The following is a 17,079-nucleotide window of genomic DNA, read 5'->3' on the forward strand; positions in this document are numbered from 1 at the left end:
CTCAACTATAGCCTCAGTTTGTAATGTAGTTTTTGTAATAAGCTGGATATTATTACATAAAACTGACCACAATGCTGATCAGTGTTAAGTCCTGTAAGGCTGGAAGGACTATGAGTGGACTAATAAGTTATTTTTGCTTATTTCTCAATTTTAGTCAAATTTCTTTCAAATGAAAGGTTTAAAAAAATAGGCCAAGCATGGTGGCTCACACCTATAATCCCAGCACTTTTGGAGGTCAAGGCTGGTGGATCACTTTAGCTCAGGATTTCAAGACCAGCCTGGGTAATATGGTGAAACCGCATCTCTACCAAAAATACAAAAATTAGCCAGGTGTGGTGGTGCATGCCTGTGGTCCCAGCTACTTGGGAGGCTGAAGCAGAAAGATAACTGGAGATGAGGAAGCAGAGGTTGCAGTGAGTCATGACTACACCATTGCATTCCAGCCTGGGCAACAGAGTGAGACCCTGTCTCAAAAACAAAACAAAACAAAACAAAAAAAACCCACACATTACCAAAGAGGCCTTCCCTTACTAGGGCTACTTAGAGATATCCAAACAAAAAAAATACTCATCATTATATCCTTACTCACGTTTCAGCAAATTAATAAGAAAATCTTTTCTTTTGTTGAAAAGATAGCTTGAATTTACTCGCCAAAAGGCCAATCTAAAGACCAAAATGGGACTGGTTAGTCCACGGATTGATTACTTGCTCCCTCACCCTTTCATGCACCTCTGTATTACAAAAGGCACATAGAATCTGTCCCCTCAAGCAATCAGAAGTAAATTTACCATGGCTACCACATCGTTATCAGAAAAATAGTCTGCTAAGGATGATAAATCAGTTGATTATCTGCTTCCTTGACTTTTATTTCTTTTTGTATAAACGTTTTCATCTAACATTACCAATACTTATTAGAAGATCAGTAATAAATTACCAAACTACTGAAATCGCCAGGAAGTCTTTACTAGGTCAAAGAACCTAACCAAAAATGAACACCCCCAACAGCCCTAACCATATAACAATGCACTCTACAGTCTAAGAAATAGCATTCTATGGATAGAGAAATGGCTACTTATCAAAATCTTAGCTTATACATAAAATGACACATTTCTTTGTAGACACACACACACACACACCAAGAGCACTGGCATCATGTACCTTGTAATGAAACATATTATAGTCATCATCATTCTGTCTGCCAAAGAAAAACTTCATACAGTAAGTCCTTTATTTACTAAAAATATACATATATCCAGAAAGAAAAGGGCTGTGGGAGACAAGAGACTTAGCAAGGGAAAAGAGACAAAATAGCTTTTTATTTAGGCTTAAATACATATAAAACAAAAGCTGCAAGGAGGCAGCCCCCTGCAACCCACCAACACATTCACAAAATGATATTGGTGCAATTTATCGTATGAGAATATTTTTTACCAGTTATGCACAAGAATCCATGAGAGCAAAGGACAATCCATTTCAAGGACAGCCCTAACTCAAAGTTAACTTTAAACACTGATTTAGGCCAACAGTTTTAACCTTTACTCCTACTAGGCTTTGTGCCAGGGCTGCTATCAAGTGGTCAAATGTATTCTTATTCCTTGTCTCCTTTTATTTTCCCTGCCCACCTTCTGATACACACAGAAGTCAACAATAGAGAGCAAAAAAACAACAAAAATTAACAAAAACTGCAATCAACCAACAAGCTAAGGTAATTCCAAGGGCCAGGATACCCCACAGCTAAATTAACATTCCCTTAACAACTCAAGTCCAATGGTTTTATCCATTTAATTCTCTTTGAAGAATCCGGAAGGTATCTTCCTTTCTTCTCAGGCATTCCTCAGGCATGCTCTTGGGGTCTTCACTAAGAGGGCTCTTCTAGATCTTTCACCTAAAATAAACCCAGTACTGTTTTCTAGGGCTTTGTCACCAGCAGTGATGCTCCTGAGGAGCCATTCATTCCATCCCCAACAAAACTCGGATGCTTCTTGTCTTAGTTGATTTCGTGTTGCTAAAACAGAATACTTAATAAGGAACAGAAATTTACTACCTCAAGGTTCTGCAGCCCTCAGGGCCACATGTAGTGCAGGTCTTCTTGCTGCATCATGACAATAGAAGGCATCCTGTGCTGAGAGAGAGCAAGAGCAAGAGATAGCCAAATTCACTTTTATAAAAACTCATTCTCTTGGCCGGGTGCGGTGGCTCATGCCTGTAATCTCAGCCCTTTGGGAGGCTGAGGCGGGCGGATCACCTGAAGTTGGGAGTTCAAGACCAGCCTGACCAACATGGAGAAATCCTGTCTCTACTAAAAATACAAAATTAGTCAGGCATGACGGCACATGCCTGTAATTCCAGCTACTCGGGAGGCTGAGGCAGGAGAATCACTTGAACCTGGGAGGCAGAGGTTGCCATGAGCCGAGATCGCGCCATTGCACTCCAGCCCAGGCAACAAGAGCGAAACTCCATCTCAAAAAAAAAAAAAAAAAATCACTCTCTCAATAACCAACACACTTCCGAGATAAGGATACTAATCCATTCATAGGACAGAGCTCTCCTGACCTAATCACCTCTTAAAGGTTCCACCTCTCAACACTGTTGCATTGAGGACTGAGTTTCCAACATATGAATTCTAGGGGACACATTCAAACCACAGCATTCCACCCTTGGCTCCAAAAACTCATGTCCTTCTCACATGCAAAATATATTAATTCCATCACAATAGCCCCAAAAGTCTTAACTTCTTTCACCATCAACTCAAAAATCCAAAAGTCCAGAGTCTAATCTAAATTAGATATGGGTGAGACTCAAGGTACAATTCACCCTGAGACAAATTTCCCTCCAGCTGTAAGCCTGTAAAATTAAACAAGTTATCCACTTCCAAAATACAATGGTGGGACAGGCATAGAATAGGCATTCTCATTCCAAAGGGAGAAATAGGCAAGAGAATGGGGTAACTGGTCCTGAGTAAGTCCAAAACCCAACAGGGAAAACAATATTAAATCTTAAGATGCCAGAATAATCTCCTTTGACTCCATGTCCCCAATCCCCTGTACACTGGGGTGGGGGTTGGGCCGCCAAGGCCTCAGGTAGCCCCACCCCAATGGCTTTGCTGGGTTCAGTTCATCCAAGGGTTGGTCTTGTGCCTGCAGCTTTCCCAGCCTGGAGCTGCATGCTCCCCTACTTCTACAGCTCCACTAGGCATTGCCCTAGTTGGGGGCTCCCTGCATCAGCTCTGCTCCTGCAGAAAGTCTCTGCCTGGGCCCCCAGGCGGTCGTGAAATCTAGATGAAGGAAGCCATATGCCCACAGCTCTTGAATTTTGAGCACCTGCACACTTCTACCATATGAACATAGCCAAGATTTGCTGCTTACACCTTCCAAAGCTGTGACACCTGGGGTGAACTGGGGGCATGATCTGTACTGGAATGTGGGGAGCAAAGACTTACAGCAGTGCTATGCAGCAAGCCCAGTGTCTCAAGGGCACCCGAGGCCTCTCTTTTTGACATTTCTTTTCCCCAGGCCTTGGCACTCTGGGCCTGTGATGGACGGGGAGCACTGGTGATCTCCAAAGTACCTTTGGGGTCATTCTCTCATTGTCCTTTGGTTTCCTTCTATCCATGTTAATCTCCTTATCAATCAATCAGTTGCTGGGCCACATCTATGGTTTCCTCTCCTGAAAATGTTCTTTCATTCTCTGCTACATGGCTAGGCTGAGAATCCTTCAAATTCCTCATTTCTGTTTCCCTTTTAATTATAAATTCCATCTTTAAATCATTTCTCTCTTCTCTCATTTTACTGTATGAAGTTAATAGAAGCCATGTAGCTCCTTCAACATTTTGCTTAGAAATTTCTCTCAAGAGATACCCTAGTTGATGGCTCTTAAATTCTGCCTTCCTAAAAGCCCAAGGGTATGGACACAATTCGGCCAAGTTCTTTGCCACATCATAACAAGGATGGCCTTTACTCCAGTTTCCAATAATTCCTCTTTTCTGTCTGAGATCTCATCAGAATGGCCTTTACTGTCCATATTTCTACCAACATTCCAATCACAGCCCCTTAATTAATCTCTAAGAAGTTTCTTAGTTTACCACTAGCTCTCTTCTTCTGAGCCTTCACCAGAATTGCCCTTAATGCTCTGTTTATAACAATCTAGGCTTTTCCTAACCTGCTCCTCCAAATTCTTCTAGCATCTATCCGTTACCCAGTTCCAGAACCACTTCCACATTTTCAAGTATTTGTTATAGCAAGAACCCTGCTTCTTAGTACCAATTTTCTGTCTCAGTCCATTTTATGTTGCTATAACAAAACACCCAAGACCAGGTAATTTGTAAAGAACAGAAATGTATTGGGCTCACAGTTCTGGAGGCTGGGAAGTCCAAGATCAAGTGGCTGTATTTTGTGAGGGCCTTCTTGCTGCATCATAACATAGTGAAGGTATCACTTGGAGACAGAGAGGGCCAAACTGGTTTTTGTAACAAACCCACTCCCATGATAATATTAATCCAGCTATGAAGCTGGAGCTTCTTACGGTCCCTCTTGATTACCTCTTAAAGGCCCCACCTCTCAACACTGTTGCATTGGCAATTATTTCAAACTCATGAACTTTGGGGAACACACTCAAATCATAGCACTTTGGAAAATGCATCAAGTGGTAAGATTGAAGTTTGGAAACATGTTCTACTGCTACTTTGGATAAGGCTCAACTCCAAGGTAGCTGGTCCAAAAAAAAAAAAAAGAAAAAACAGCATTCATATGTCATTTCCTGGGAGTGACCACTTATATTATTCCTACATCAGTTCCTCTGGTTCTTGACCTTTTGGGTGACTGTTAACTGCCCTAATTTTGTATTTGAATAAAAACACCACTTCTTTTTCACCTAAGAACTGTCTGCAGTTCTATAGCTGCAACATTCCCACATATTATAAGAATTTCATTAACCAGCTTATCCTCCACCCAAAACTGGTATTTTAAAAGGAGAGTGAAAATATATTGGGCAATTTAAAGAAGTTATTTGAAAAACACAAGTTTGAAAAGCTTTTGATATATTAGGTTGGGGCAGAATGTAATTACGGTTTTGCCATTACTTTTAATAGTAAAAACATCAATTACTTTTGCACCAATCTAATAAATTTGCTCAACTAATGAGGCTTTGTTTTAAATCTTTATTTTGAAGTTACTTACAGAAAACCTAATTTTTAAGAAAAATTTCCACATTAATATCAGCAGTAGTAAATCTGACTTTATGCTTTGTGAGGCACATATGGTCTCTGTCCTTATATTTTGTTGATGTTGTTATTTTAAACAACCCTTTAAAAACGTAAAAACTATTCTTAGCTCAAGGCAAAAAAAAAAAAAAAAAAAAAAAAAAAAAAAAAAAAACAGGCTACAGTTTGCAGACTTCTGCTCTCCAGAACAGGCACTTTTTCTTTATAAAAAAAAAAAAAAAGCAGAATGATGCTCTAAAATAGCAATGAGCTAAGATTGCACCACTGCACCCCAGCCTGGGCAAAAAAAGTAAGACCCAGTCTCAAAAAAAAAAAAAAAATTCTGATATATGGCAACAATTTTCATTATCATCTTTTTAATCCAGCCACTTGTGTAAGTCATTGAGCACCTTTGTGCCTCAGTTTCTTCATCTATAAAATGAGGGGTTAGGATGGATCAGTGGTTTCCAAACCCCACATAGAAGAAGCCTGGGGCTCTTGGGCAGGGCTGGGTTCTACGGACCCACCCCCAGCTCTCACCCCAGCACACACCCAGCCTGCACAGCCCTGTTTTGGCTTTGATCTTTTCTACATAGTGGAGCTCTCCATAAAGACAAGGAAGGGTTCCACCTATTTTGTTTTGTTTTGAAAGCCACTGTTTTAGATGACCTCAGGGATCCTCCTGGTGCAAATCCTCTATGAATCCACTTTGGGTCATCAATCAGTATCCAATCATCTTATCGGGGACTAAGTGTCAGGTAAATAGAAATGATTTAAAATCTTATATTGAGCCAGGCACAGTGTCTCACACCTATAATCCCAGCACTTTGGGAGGCTGAGGTGGGGTATCACTTGAGGCCAGGAGTTTGAGACCAGCCTGGGCAACATAGCAAGACTCCCATCTACAAAAAGTTTAAAAATAACCCAGGGCTGGTGGCATGTGCCTCTAGTACCAGCTACTTGGGAGGCTAAGGTGGGAGGATCACTTGAGACCAGTAAGTGGGGGCTGCAGTTAGCTGTGATCACACCACTGCACTCCACCCTGGACAACAAGAGTAAGATCCTGTCTCAAAAATTAAAATAAAAACAAATCCTATATTGAGTATTTAAAAGAGGAGAGGCAAAAACAAGAAAGATCTTATTCTAAGGGACCACCTGTACTTGTTCAGATTTGTGGAAATTCACTGGATAGCCAAATCAAGAGGGTTCCCAAGTCCCACATATACTCATGAAAGGGAGAGCTCACTTTGGGAGGCCGAGGCGGGCGGATCACGAGGTCAGGAGATCGAGACCATCCTGGCTAACACGGTGAAACCCCGTCTCTACTAAAAAATACAAAAAATTAGCCGGGCGTGTTGGCATGCGCCTGTAGTCCCAGCTACTCAGGAGGCTGAGGCAGGAGAATGGCGTGAACCTGGGAGGCGGAGCTTGCAGTGAGCCGAGATCGCGCCACTGCACTCCAGCCTAGGGGACAGAGAAAGACTCCGTCTCAAAAAAAAAAAAAAAAGAAAAGAAAGGGAGAGCTCATTCCTGCATCTCTCTGCTTAGAGCACTGGGAAAAGCAGAATGCTTTAGCAAAGGAAGGACCACTGAGCTGGGACTCAGAGACTTGGTTCCACTTTGAATTTGGAATTTACCAGCTATATAACTTCTGATGTTTATTTAACAAAAATTGAAGACCCTACTATAAACGAACTCTTAGATATGGTAGGAGGAATACAGTGATGAACCAGAAATATGAAGAATGCTCTGTCCCCCATTACTCAAATCCATTATCCATAAAGTAGAGCAATAATACTGCTCTCTCTCCCATACATGGTGGTCCTGCCGAGATGGCTAAGTACGTGTAAACTGCGAAGCATGGATAACATTAAAACAGAAACCTGTAGATTCTCCTCCTTTTAAGTAAATAAAATATAATCAACTCCAACAATTCACTAATATTGGTGAAATAGGGCCACAATAAGTTTTGTATAGCAAAAAATCTATTTATACAACATGAAACAGCATGGCAAAATAGAAAGGCACAAGCTTTGGAACCAGACACTCCCACTCGAATCTTATCCTGCTATACACTAGGCCCACCTGAAGTCTACAAGCACCTTCTCCTGTTTAGAGTATAAGACACTAATATCTGCAATTGTACAGGGTTATGTAAAGGTAAATTAGCATTATATAAGTAAAGCACCTGGCACAGAGTTGACTCTTAGTGAATAATAGCTTTCCCTTTTTCCCAGGCACCTAGAAATCTCAGATGAGAAAACATTATGTTTTAAAGAGGACAGCTTACCTCAGAACTGTTGATACTGTTACCCAGCTCTATATCATAATCACCCCAACCAAAGAAGACAGGAAACTTCTGGTTGTTATGACCATGGAATCCAGATGCAGAATATGCCCAGTCATCAGGAAAATCTGACAGTCTTGGCACAGTTTGAGGACAGAAAGAGAGCAACAGCCAATAGCTGAGGGGAGACTCCACAGTCTGGAATGTGCCACAGACTTCCAACCACAAAAGTTCTCTCTTGCACTTAGACGGTGGTATCCCCTGCAGCATAGGCCACGGCCTCTGCTCTTCTGGGCAAGTCTCCTCGGGAAGGGAGGAGAAGCATGTGACTCCCTCTCCAGTCATCTCCAGGCTACATTCACGCGAATGTCCAGGGTACTGTTCATAGCCTCCTATACCCAGCCCAGGACAATTTAGGCAAATCGTTTTCTCATTTTTGAAAGAGGAAGACAGCAGGAGATGGTCTCTAAAGTCCTTTCCACCTCTAAAACCCTTTGATTCTGTGATCCAGTCTTAACTTTGTTTATTCATTTAGCAGTGTTTATGAAACACCTCCTATGGGATTCCCCCCTTCTTAACTTCATTCATGTGTTCATTCAACAATATTAATAGAACATCTCCTATTTCTTGAATTCTGTGACCAGCTCTTTACTTTCCCCTCCATTCATTTATTCAGCATTATTTATTGACCACCTACTGTAATCAGTTACTGTTATGTGCAAGAATGTACAAAAATGAATAAGAAAGTCCATGCCCTTTAAAAGCTCACAGTCAATAAGAACATCGACTAGTAAGCAAATATACTATGCACACGAAGTTATTATGATAGAGCTATGGGAACCAGGGGAGGAGATGCCTAATTCTACCCAGCAGGTGGGACGATGGAGGAGGGGAAGCAGGAAAGGCTTCTCAGAGAACTGAGTGTTGCAGGCTAAGTAGCAGGTTATCAGGCACATAAATGAGTTGAAGATATTTCAGAAACAGAGAAAAGAATATGCCAAGAAAAGGAGGTATAAGTATGATTTGCAGAACAGATAGTTCAGTACGAATGAAACAAGGAGTATACAACATGGCAGAGGAAAGGGGCTCAGATGACGAAGCATCTTCTAGATTTTGCTTCTTGGTAAAGTCTAGAAGTCCAGACTTTATCCTTTTAGAAAATGCCTAAAAGATCTTAAATAGGATTATCTGGATTACATGAGTGTTTTAGAAAGTCTGCCATGGTGGCAGTGTGGAGACTGGATTACAGAGGCAGGGGTTGGGGAGGGGAGAGGTGAGACTCAGGCAAAACAAAAAAACAAAAACAAAAACAAACAAAAAAAAGAGGTCAGCTGGCAACCATTTCAATTCTCTTTGAGAAAAAATATGAGTGTAAACCAAAGCAGTGGCAGGGGGTGGGCATGATTTATTCTAGAGATATTTGGGAAGCAGAACCAACAAAACTGGGTGGGGAAGAAATTCAATGAGGGGAGGAAAAGGAAGGGGGTGGCATTTGGATTACACTCAGGTTTCTGTCTCAGATGAGTGGGTTCATGGACGATGAGGACAGCAACCCAGAAAAAGAAGACACGAAGACCAGAAATACTCCTAGTTCCCCAAGACTGGAAATCTTAGTCATCTCTTCTTTGCTACCATGCAGTCTCCAAGATAAATCATGCTGGACCGAGGCACTCACTGGAGTTCTCCTCCAACAGGGGTTCCAGGAAATCATAACGGGTACCAGCATAAATATGGAGCATCTTCACAGACCAAAACTGATACATACATATTTACAAGAAACAAAGGTAATTTGACTGATGAGTTATTGAAAACATTACTTTTAGTCTAAACCAACAGATATACAGTATAATGCACATTATAAGATAATTCAAAGATACATCAAGGAAATCTCACAGAAGCTGTGAGAACCGTTGTGAGTTTAGGGTTCCCCATCTTCAGGATTCTTTGCCTTTTGGGGTCTTTGGTGAAAATATTCAAAGTGCTACATTATAGCATTACCTAGTAAATCTGAAGACGTACATGCACCAAGATGTGGCATTTCCATTACTATGTAGACACCTTAGAGTAGTGGTTCTCAAAGTGTGGTGTGTGGACCCCTATGTGTCTCTGAGACCCTTTCAGGGATTCTCAAGATCAAAACTGTTTTTATAATAATACTAAGCTATCATTTGCCCTTATTACTCCGTTGACATCTGTAATGATGATACAAAAGCAATGACAGGTAAAACTATTGGGACCTTAGCTTGAATCACAGCAACAGCAATAAACCATACCAGTAATGACTTCATTCTTCACTGCTGCACATATTTAGAAAACTAACACACAAACACAAAAACAAAACAAGGAGAAAAGCTCTGCCAGTTTCACTTAAGAATGTCTTTGATGAAGCAGTAAAAATTATTTTCATTGAAGACTGACCCTTGAGTAAACATCTTTTTAATAACACATGTAATGAAATACATGCATAAAGCACTTCTATCACCGAAGTACAGTGGCTTTCTCAAGGAAAAGAACATGTGTGACTGAGTTAAGAGCCGAACTAGCCAATTTTTCCTTGAACATCACTTTTAATTGAAAGGATAACTGACTATGGTCATTCAAGTATGGGTATTTGGCAGACTCTTCATTGGAAATGAAAAGTAGGACTGATACTTCAAGGAAAAACTGACAGTGTTTGTTGCCAACAATAAAATTCAAGCTTTCAAGCAAGAATTAAAATTTTGGAAAACATGTATCTTACACTATGAATTTGACAGCTTCCCAATACAGTCCTTAAAGACCTTTCAGATAACATCAGTGTTGATATTGATAATTTTTTTATATTGTATAACAAAATGTGTCAACATTTGGTAGATCTACATAACTCAGTGAACCAATATTTTCCAAATGTCCAACACAAGATGTTCCGTGCACATTGATCCATTCAAAGCACAAGAGAGACCAGTAGATTTTAATGCTATAAAATATGAAAAGTTTATTGAAATGTTTTGATTAATCATTGCAACTAATTTTTAAGAAGCTACCTCTTTTTGAGTCTTGGTGTAATATCAAAGAATATTCACAATTATCTGGAAAGACTATTACATATTGGTGTGAAGTCAGATTTTCTTCAGATATGCCATCCAAAACATGTCACAGATTGAATGCAGGTCAGGTGCGGCGGCTCATGCCTGTAATACCAGCACTTTGGGAGGCCAAGGCAGGCGGATAACCTGAGGCCAAGAGTTCGAGACCAGCCTGGCCAACATGGTGAGAACCCATCTCTATTAAAAATGTAAAAAAAAAAAAAAAAAAAAAAAAATTAGCCAGGCCCAGTGGCAGGCACCTATAATCTCAGCTACTTGGGAGGCTGAGGCAGAAGAATTGCTCGAACCCAGGAGGCAGAGGTTGTGCCACTGCACTCCAGCCTAGGCAACAGAGGGAGACTCCATCTCAAAAAAAAGACTGAACGCCGTAGCAGATAGGAGACTCGTTGTCTTCTGTTAACTCAGGCATTAGAGATTTGCAAAAATATAAAATAATGCTACTCTTCTCACTAAATCTCTTTTGGAAAATATATTTTTATTAAAATATGGTATTTATAGTTAACATGTAATGGGTTAGAATCAGTATTTTTAATAACATATTTAATTTCTCAGTTTTAATCTCTACCATGATACAGATAAATAGATACAATGCATATGCACAAAAGGTTTTTGGAGTTTAGGGGTCCTGGTAAAAAGGTCCTAAAACCAAAATGTTTGAGAACCAGTGTCTTAGAGAAATTCACACTCGGGCTAAACTGATATGTACATGCATGTTCACAGCAGCACTGTTCAAAACAGCAAAAAAAAAAAAAAAAGTGGGAACAAAAGCAAACATCCATTGTGGTATGTTTCTACAGTGAAATACTGGAGAGCAGTGAAAATGAATGTGCCAGAGCTACATGCATCAACATGGATAAATCCCAGAAAGGTAACCACTGAATGAAACACCAAGGTGCAGAACACACAGTGTACACTAACACTGTTACACATCTCAAAGACAAGCAAAACTAAGCAATATGGTAAAGTCCAGAGAAAAAACAAGGAAAACAATAAACAGAGAATTTAAGGTAACTCTTAGGAGACAGGGAGCAAGAGAAGAATACGTGAACAGGTTCGATAGCATTAAAACTAGTTGAACTGGGTGGTAGGTTTACAGATGTTTGTTGTCACTATGCTTTTCACTATATATGTATAGATGTTAGATATACTATTTTTTGTTAAGAGCACATACTATATCACCTTCAAAGGGAGACACAGCATTAGAACACTCCTTGCTGATTATTGAGGAACCAAAGAGGTAAGGGAGGGGTAAGAGGGGAGGGCAAGCCCTGGCTGAGTGCCTGCAGCACTGGCCCTGAGAAGCTGGTTTGAGGCAGGGCTCTCCCAACAGCCCCTTCGGGGGTCACATGCACTGCCATCCACCTGAGTTTGGTTTTTCAACAGCTCTCCCTACTTGAAAAGGCCACTTCTTCATTTAGGCCATCACCCTCCACCTCCATTTTTATCACTGTGAAAGAAACTACCACGCTTCACAGTTGATTTTTGAGATATAATCAAACCACTAAATTTAGCAATCATAATCCCTTATCTGGGCCAACCCCTTCCATATTTTTCCTACTTCTTATCTTTACATCACTAATATGGCCCCTCTGGTTCAATGAAGTCCCTTATCTTAGTGTCTCTCACATAAATGAACTTTTGGTTTATTTTGCCCTGTTTTGGTTAACGTATTAGTCTGTTGTCACACACTGCTAATAAAGACATACCCGAGATTGGGTAATTTATAAAGGAAAGAGGTTTAATTGACTCACAGTTCCAAATGGCTGGGGAGGCCTCACAATCACAGTGGAAGGCAAAGGAGGAGCAAAGTCACATCTTACATGGCAGCAGGCAAGAGAGTGTGTGCAGGGGAACTTCCCTTTATAAAACCATCAGATCTCGTGAGACTATTCACTATCACGAGAACACCACAGGAAAGATCCATCCCCATGATTCAATTACCTCCCACTAGATCCCTGCCATGACATGTGGGAATTATGCGAGCTACAATTCAAGATGAGATTTGGGTGGGGACACAGCAAAACCATATCAGCTAATGACATTTCTTCTTCTTGGAATGTTCTCTCCTCTCTGCTCAAGATCTAAGTCCATCACTTCCTTGAGGATGCTTTGTATGTCATTCCTCTTTGAGAATCTTTTACCCATCACACTTGCTCTGTGTTTCCTCATTTACACAACTAACTGATGGTATATGGTCTTGCACTTGTTACCATATTGATTTGACTTATCCTCTGTGATTATTTCGTGTCAACATTTGAAAGAACTATCAGCAGAGGTTGCAACCTACAGAACTTCTGTGAGCCAGGTAAATGCTCAAAAGTTTTCCTTAATGAATGAGCACCAAGTGAGGGTTACAACTCTTAGCCAATCAAATTGTCACAGCTCTAACATGACACCATGTTGCCACACACCTCTACTCCCGAAAGGTTCTCAATTCAGTATAGTGAAAGACGTGTTCCCCTGCTATGGGAACAGATTTCCAACTTCAAATAGAAACCAAACAAAGCAGCACTTTAGAGAATTGTTTCCTGAAATATTAAACAATTTTAGAGTTCAATGCTTCTCATCCCGCCCCACATTACTTGAAGTCCTTAGAAAATCACCCCCAACGGGTGGTTGAACCAGCTTCTTCATAAACACAACATCTACTGTTTCATTTTTGGATAGTTTTATTTATTCAACAAGTCTTATCAAATCAAATGTATATTCCTTCTAACTTCTACCCTATTGGTCCTACTCTCTGTTTTCTGATTAGCACTTCATAAGTTTATGAAAATACTTTTCAAGCTGAATTTTAATTATTTGTTTCCATCTCTTTCTCTGCTCACTTGTCTCTGAGCTCCTTGAGAGCAGGGACCATGCTCTATTCAGTTCCACAAATTCCCAATCCCTGACACACTTCGCTCAGTTAGTGCTGGTGAAATGAATGAATGAATGAACAAATGAAGTATCGGTTATCACACACAAGCTGAGAATTTAGGATGAATAACAATTTACTCCCTTTTTCACTTGAAAGAACTTCATATATTTGAATGTAGCAATCACGCACAATTTTTATCCACCCCCACTCTTAAGTATTCCCAATTGCCTTAATAACTAATTTCTCATATGATGATTTCAAGAGCCTACAACATTCTAGTTGCCTCCCTTCTTGTGAGCAGTTTATCAATTTCTCCCTTTAAATCAGTGCAACCAATCTGGAATTCAATACTATAGATGGGTTGAATCAGTTTGTAAGAGCGATGTTGCCACCCTTGTTCTGAATTCCATACTTAAATTCTTTTAGCCAACTATGCTGAAATGTACCAATTTTTCAAATAAAGGCCAAGTTTTAAATATTAATTGTTGATTAACAGTGGTTATCTCTGGGGGTGGAAGTTGGGATGAGGGGACTTTCATACTTAAACATTATTGCATGGGTTTAATTATTTATACTAAGCATGTACTACTTTTGTCATTAAAAGTCAATATCAATTTTTAAAAATAAATTAATAGTTAATATTTGTGTTTTCTATGGTTTCAGCCTTAGGGAGTACGTCCAAGTCATGTCTAAGCTTCTCATACTTTTTCTCTTCTTCTGCACATATTTTTTCACCTATCAACAAGTATTTGAGTAGCCATTTGTGCACAGCACTTCTCTCCAACTACGATCTAGTAGCCAACCCAAACCCTACTTCTAGATTGTGAAATTTCTCTCTATAAATGTCACAAAGCAGCTCACTGTAATTTGATTTGTCACTTTCTTAAGGTCAGATTAAAACCAAGTAAGTTATTATTTGAAGTTTGCTTTCCCCTAGAAGGGAGAAATCATATAGCACATTTCAGTAACGTTTCCTGGAGCGTAGGGTCTCCCACACTTTGTTTCCTCCCAAATACAGCTGTGTTTCATGCTCTAGAGAGGACTGTTGGGTTAACAAGTAGGGCCAAACAAGTGCAGATTAGAAAACGCCGCCTAATTCTAGGCCATTACGCAAAGGCAGTGCTCTCCATATGGAGCACATAATTCAGGCCTCAGACAGTGTCACTGCATGTGACTCCATTCTACTACTCTCTGCTTAGTCCCTGCTCTCAAGGAGCTCAGAGACAAGTGAGCAGAGAAAGAGATGGAAACAAATAATTAAAATTCAGCTAGAAAAGTATTTTCATAAACTTATGAAGTGCTGATCAGAAAACAGAGAGTAGGACCAATAGGGTAGAAGTTAGAAGGAAGATACATTTGATTTGATAAGACTGAGATGAACTCAGATCTTAAGTCTTTGAGGAGGAAAATATTATTGGCAGCAGAGGTTTTCATGAATCATGGGGCCATCACGTTCCATCAACACCTAAGGGGTTCTCCTGTAGTGGAGGGGCTCTAAGCAATTTATAGTGGCCAAAACCATCTCCTTCAGGCTGTGAGATCCCATGTAGATTTCACAGACCTACAGCTGCACTGTGTCTCAAGAGACCATCAAATGGTCCAGCCGTTGGTAGTGCTGACACTGGTGACTACAAGCTAGTTTCTTCTTTTGTCTGGGTCTGTGTCCACTTCTGTCCAATCAGTGGGAGAAGCAGCCCTTCCCTGCCCAGCTCACAGGCAGATGATAAAGCGTCTCATGAAGAATAAAGTATAATACAAGCAGAAGGTTTGGGTAATGTACTGTTTTCCATTTTACATGATGGAGCTACTGAAGCACAGAGATGGTTAAGCGACTTGCCCAAGTCAGTGAAAAACCTTGGTGATGGGAGAGTTTAAGGGAGAAGACTGCAGTCTGTGTCTCCTGCCTACTGTAGGTTCCTTCCGTGAGTCTCTCTGGTTTCCAACCTCGAGGAGTTGCAGTCCATTACCCAGGTCCACGAGCTAATTTTAGGGTTTTAAGAGCCTGAAAAATTACCATCGATAAGCTGACCAGGCTCACCATCTCCTGTCTTTATTTTTGGCTGAAATGATAACATCCCAGAGTGGGAGTTCTGGTTAGTTCAGGGGTCCTCAACTCGGGATTAAGCAAATGAATCACATTACCCAGGGAGCTTTTAAAAAACATTCATGCTCAAGCTCCACTCTGGGTCAATTCAACTTAAATCTCTGGGGGTGTTTGTATTTTTTAAAAATCTCCCAGGTGATTCTAATACATCTGGTTGAGAACCACTGGGTTGGCTGATGGTGATCAGAAACTGACGGACAGCAATAGTTGTCCTTGACTAATTACATAATACAGTTCAAGCAATCCTCAGTTGACATGAATTCACACCTCAAGTGTGTTAATATGGCCAGCATTTACTGTGCACATACCCTATGCCAGACACAAATCTAAAATATCTACATGTATAAGCTGACTTAGTCTCAGAGAACCTACAATGGTCTCCCACTTCACAGATGAGAAAAATAGGCAGATAACTGCAGTAACTTGCTAGTGTCACGGCTACAATGTGGTGCTGCCAGGATCTTAATCCCTATACGGTTTCTTGATACTGCCATCAAATGTGCTACACAACACCTGAGACTCGGTGATGAATGGAAAGATCAAAGAATGCTGGGGAATGCAGAACAGTTTCTAATCCAAACGCCTACAGGGATCAGGAGGTAAGATACCTGAGGGAGGCGGGCAGGTGTATATGCATATGGGGACATGGTGGCCGAGTGGCAGGAACTGTGGCAGACTGACGAGCACATGCCTGGGGAATGGAGACAGCCGCCACCGACTACAGCAGATTGCTGCCATGTGGGGAGGTGGGCCCAGTGCGAGTGACTCTTCCAAGTTTTCAAAGGAAGCTGGAAATTTGGATTTTTATATGAAACCTCCGATTTCCAAAATGTTGTCTCAAGTTTTTAAACAGTATCTGCGTGGGGCAAAACACATTACTATGGCACCAGCTTGTAACCTATGATATGATCTTTCTCTCCCACTGTGCTCACATATACACAACCCCATCCTTCATTTAAGATTCATTGCATGTATTCTCTTGATTTGGTTCTCTGTGATTAGAAACAGCAGACCCTGCCTTTCCTTCTTTCTGTGTAAATAAACTATTACCTATATAACATATGGAACACCTAATATAAATTTCCTCTGTGTCACTCTAACCAGTGGGCTGCCTGTTGAACAGAAGAATAAATAAATATTTATGGAATACCTGTTCTCTAATTTGAGTCTCACTCTAAGTGTCTAAAGGAGGATTTAGTATCCTCACTTTATAGTAAAATCTGGTTATAATGCATATGATTATTACACAACTTAGATATAATTCAGGTCAAATCATATAAACAGAGAAACTCATTCCTATAGTAAAAGCCCAATACAATATTGTTGGCCTATGAAACAAATATTAGTCAAGCCCTACAATAACAGCCTTGTAAAAGAATTTTACCATATCATATTATTATTACTCACCACTCTAATGAGATATATTGAGAAAAAAAAACATAGAAACCACCAAAAGGTTCCAGGTCAGAAATACCTGTAATGTATTCACAATCTAAACAAACTGAAACACCTTTCACATACTTAATAATAAGTAATATCTATTAA

At 40.3% G+C, this 17,079-nt stretch overlaps 1 protein-coding gene across 5 annotated transcripts in view; it reads right to left on the reverse strand.

The window, feature by feature from the left end:
* The window catches only part of ZNF827 (zinc finger protein 827), a 177,656-nt gene that overhangs the window by 151,279 nt on the left and 9,298 nt on the right, over positions 1-17,079 (reverse strand). The window contains exon 1 of one of the 5 annotated variants that reach the window (XM_063638220.1): positions 12,322-13,259. The exons of the other annotated variants lie outside the window; for them this stretch is intronic. The gene's annotated coding sequence lies outside the window, so the exon portion shown is untranslated. Of the gene's footprint in view, positions 1-12,321; positions 13,260-17,079 lie in introns of those variants that run through there. 5 annotated transcript variants of the gene reach the window in all.

This window comes from Symphalangus syndactylus, chromosome 4 (assembly GCF_028878055.3).
Source record: "Symphalangus syndactylus isolate Jambi chromosome 4, NHGRI_mSymSyn1-v2.1_pri, whole genome shotgun sequence".
Taxonomy (NCBI): domain Eukaryota; kingdom Metazoa; phylum Chordata; class Mammalia; order Primates; family Hylobatidae; genus Symphalangus; species Symphalangus syndactylus.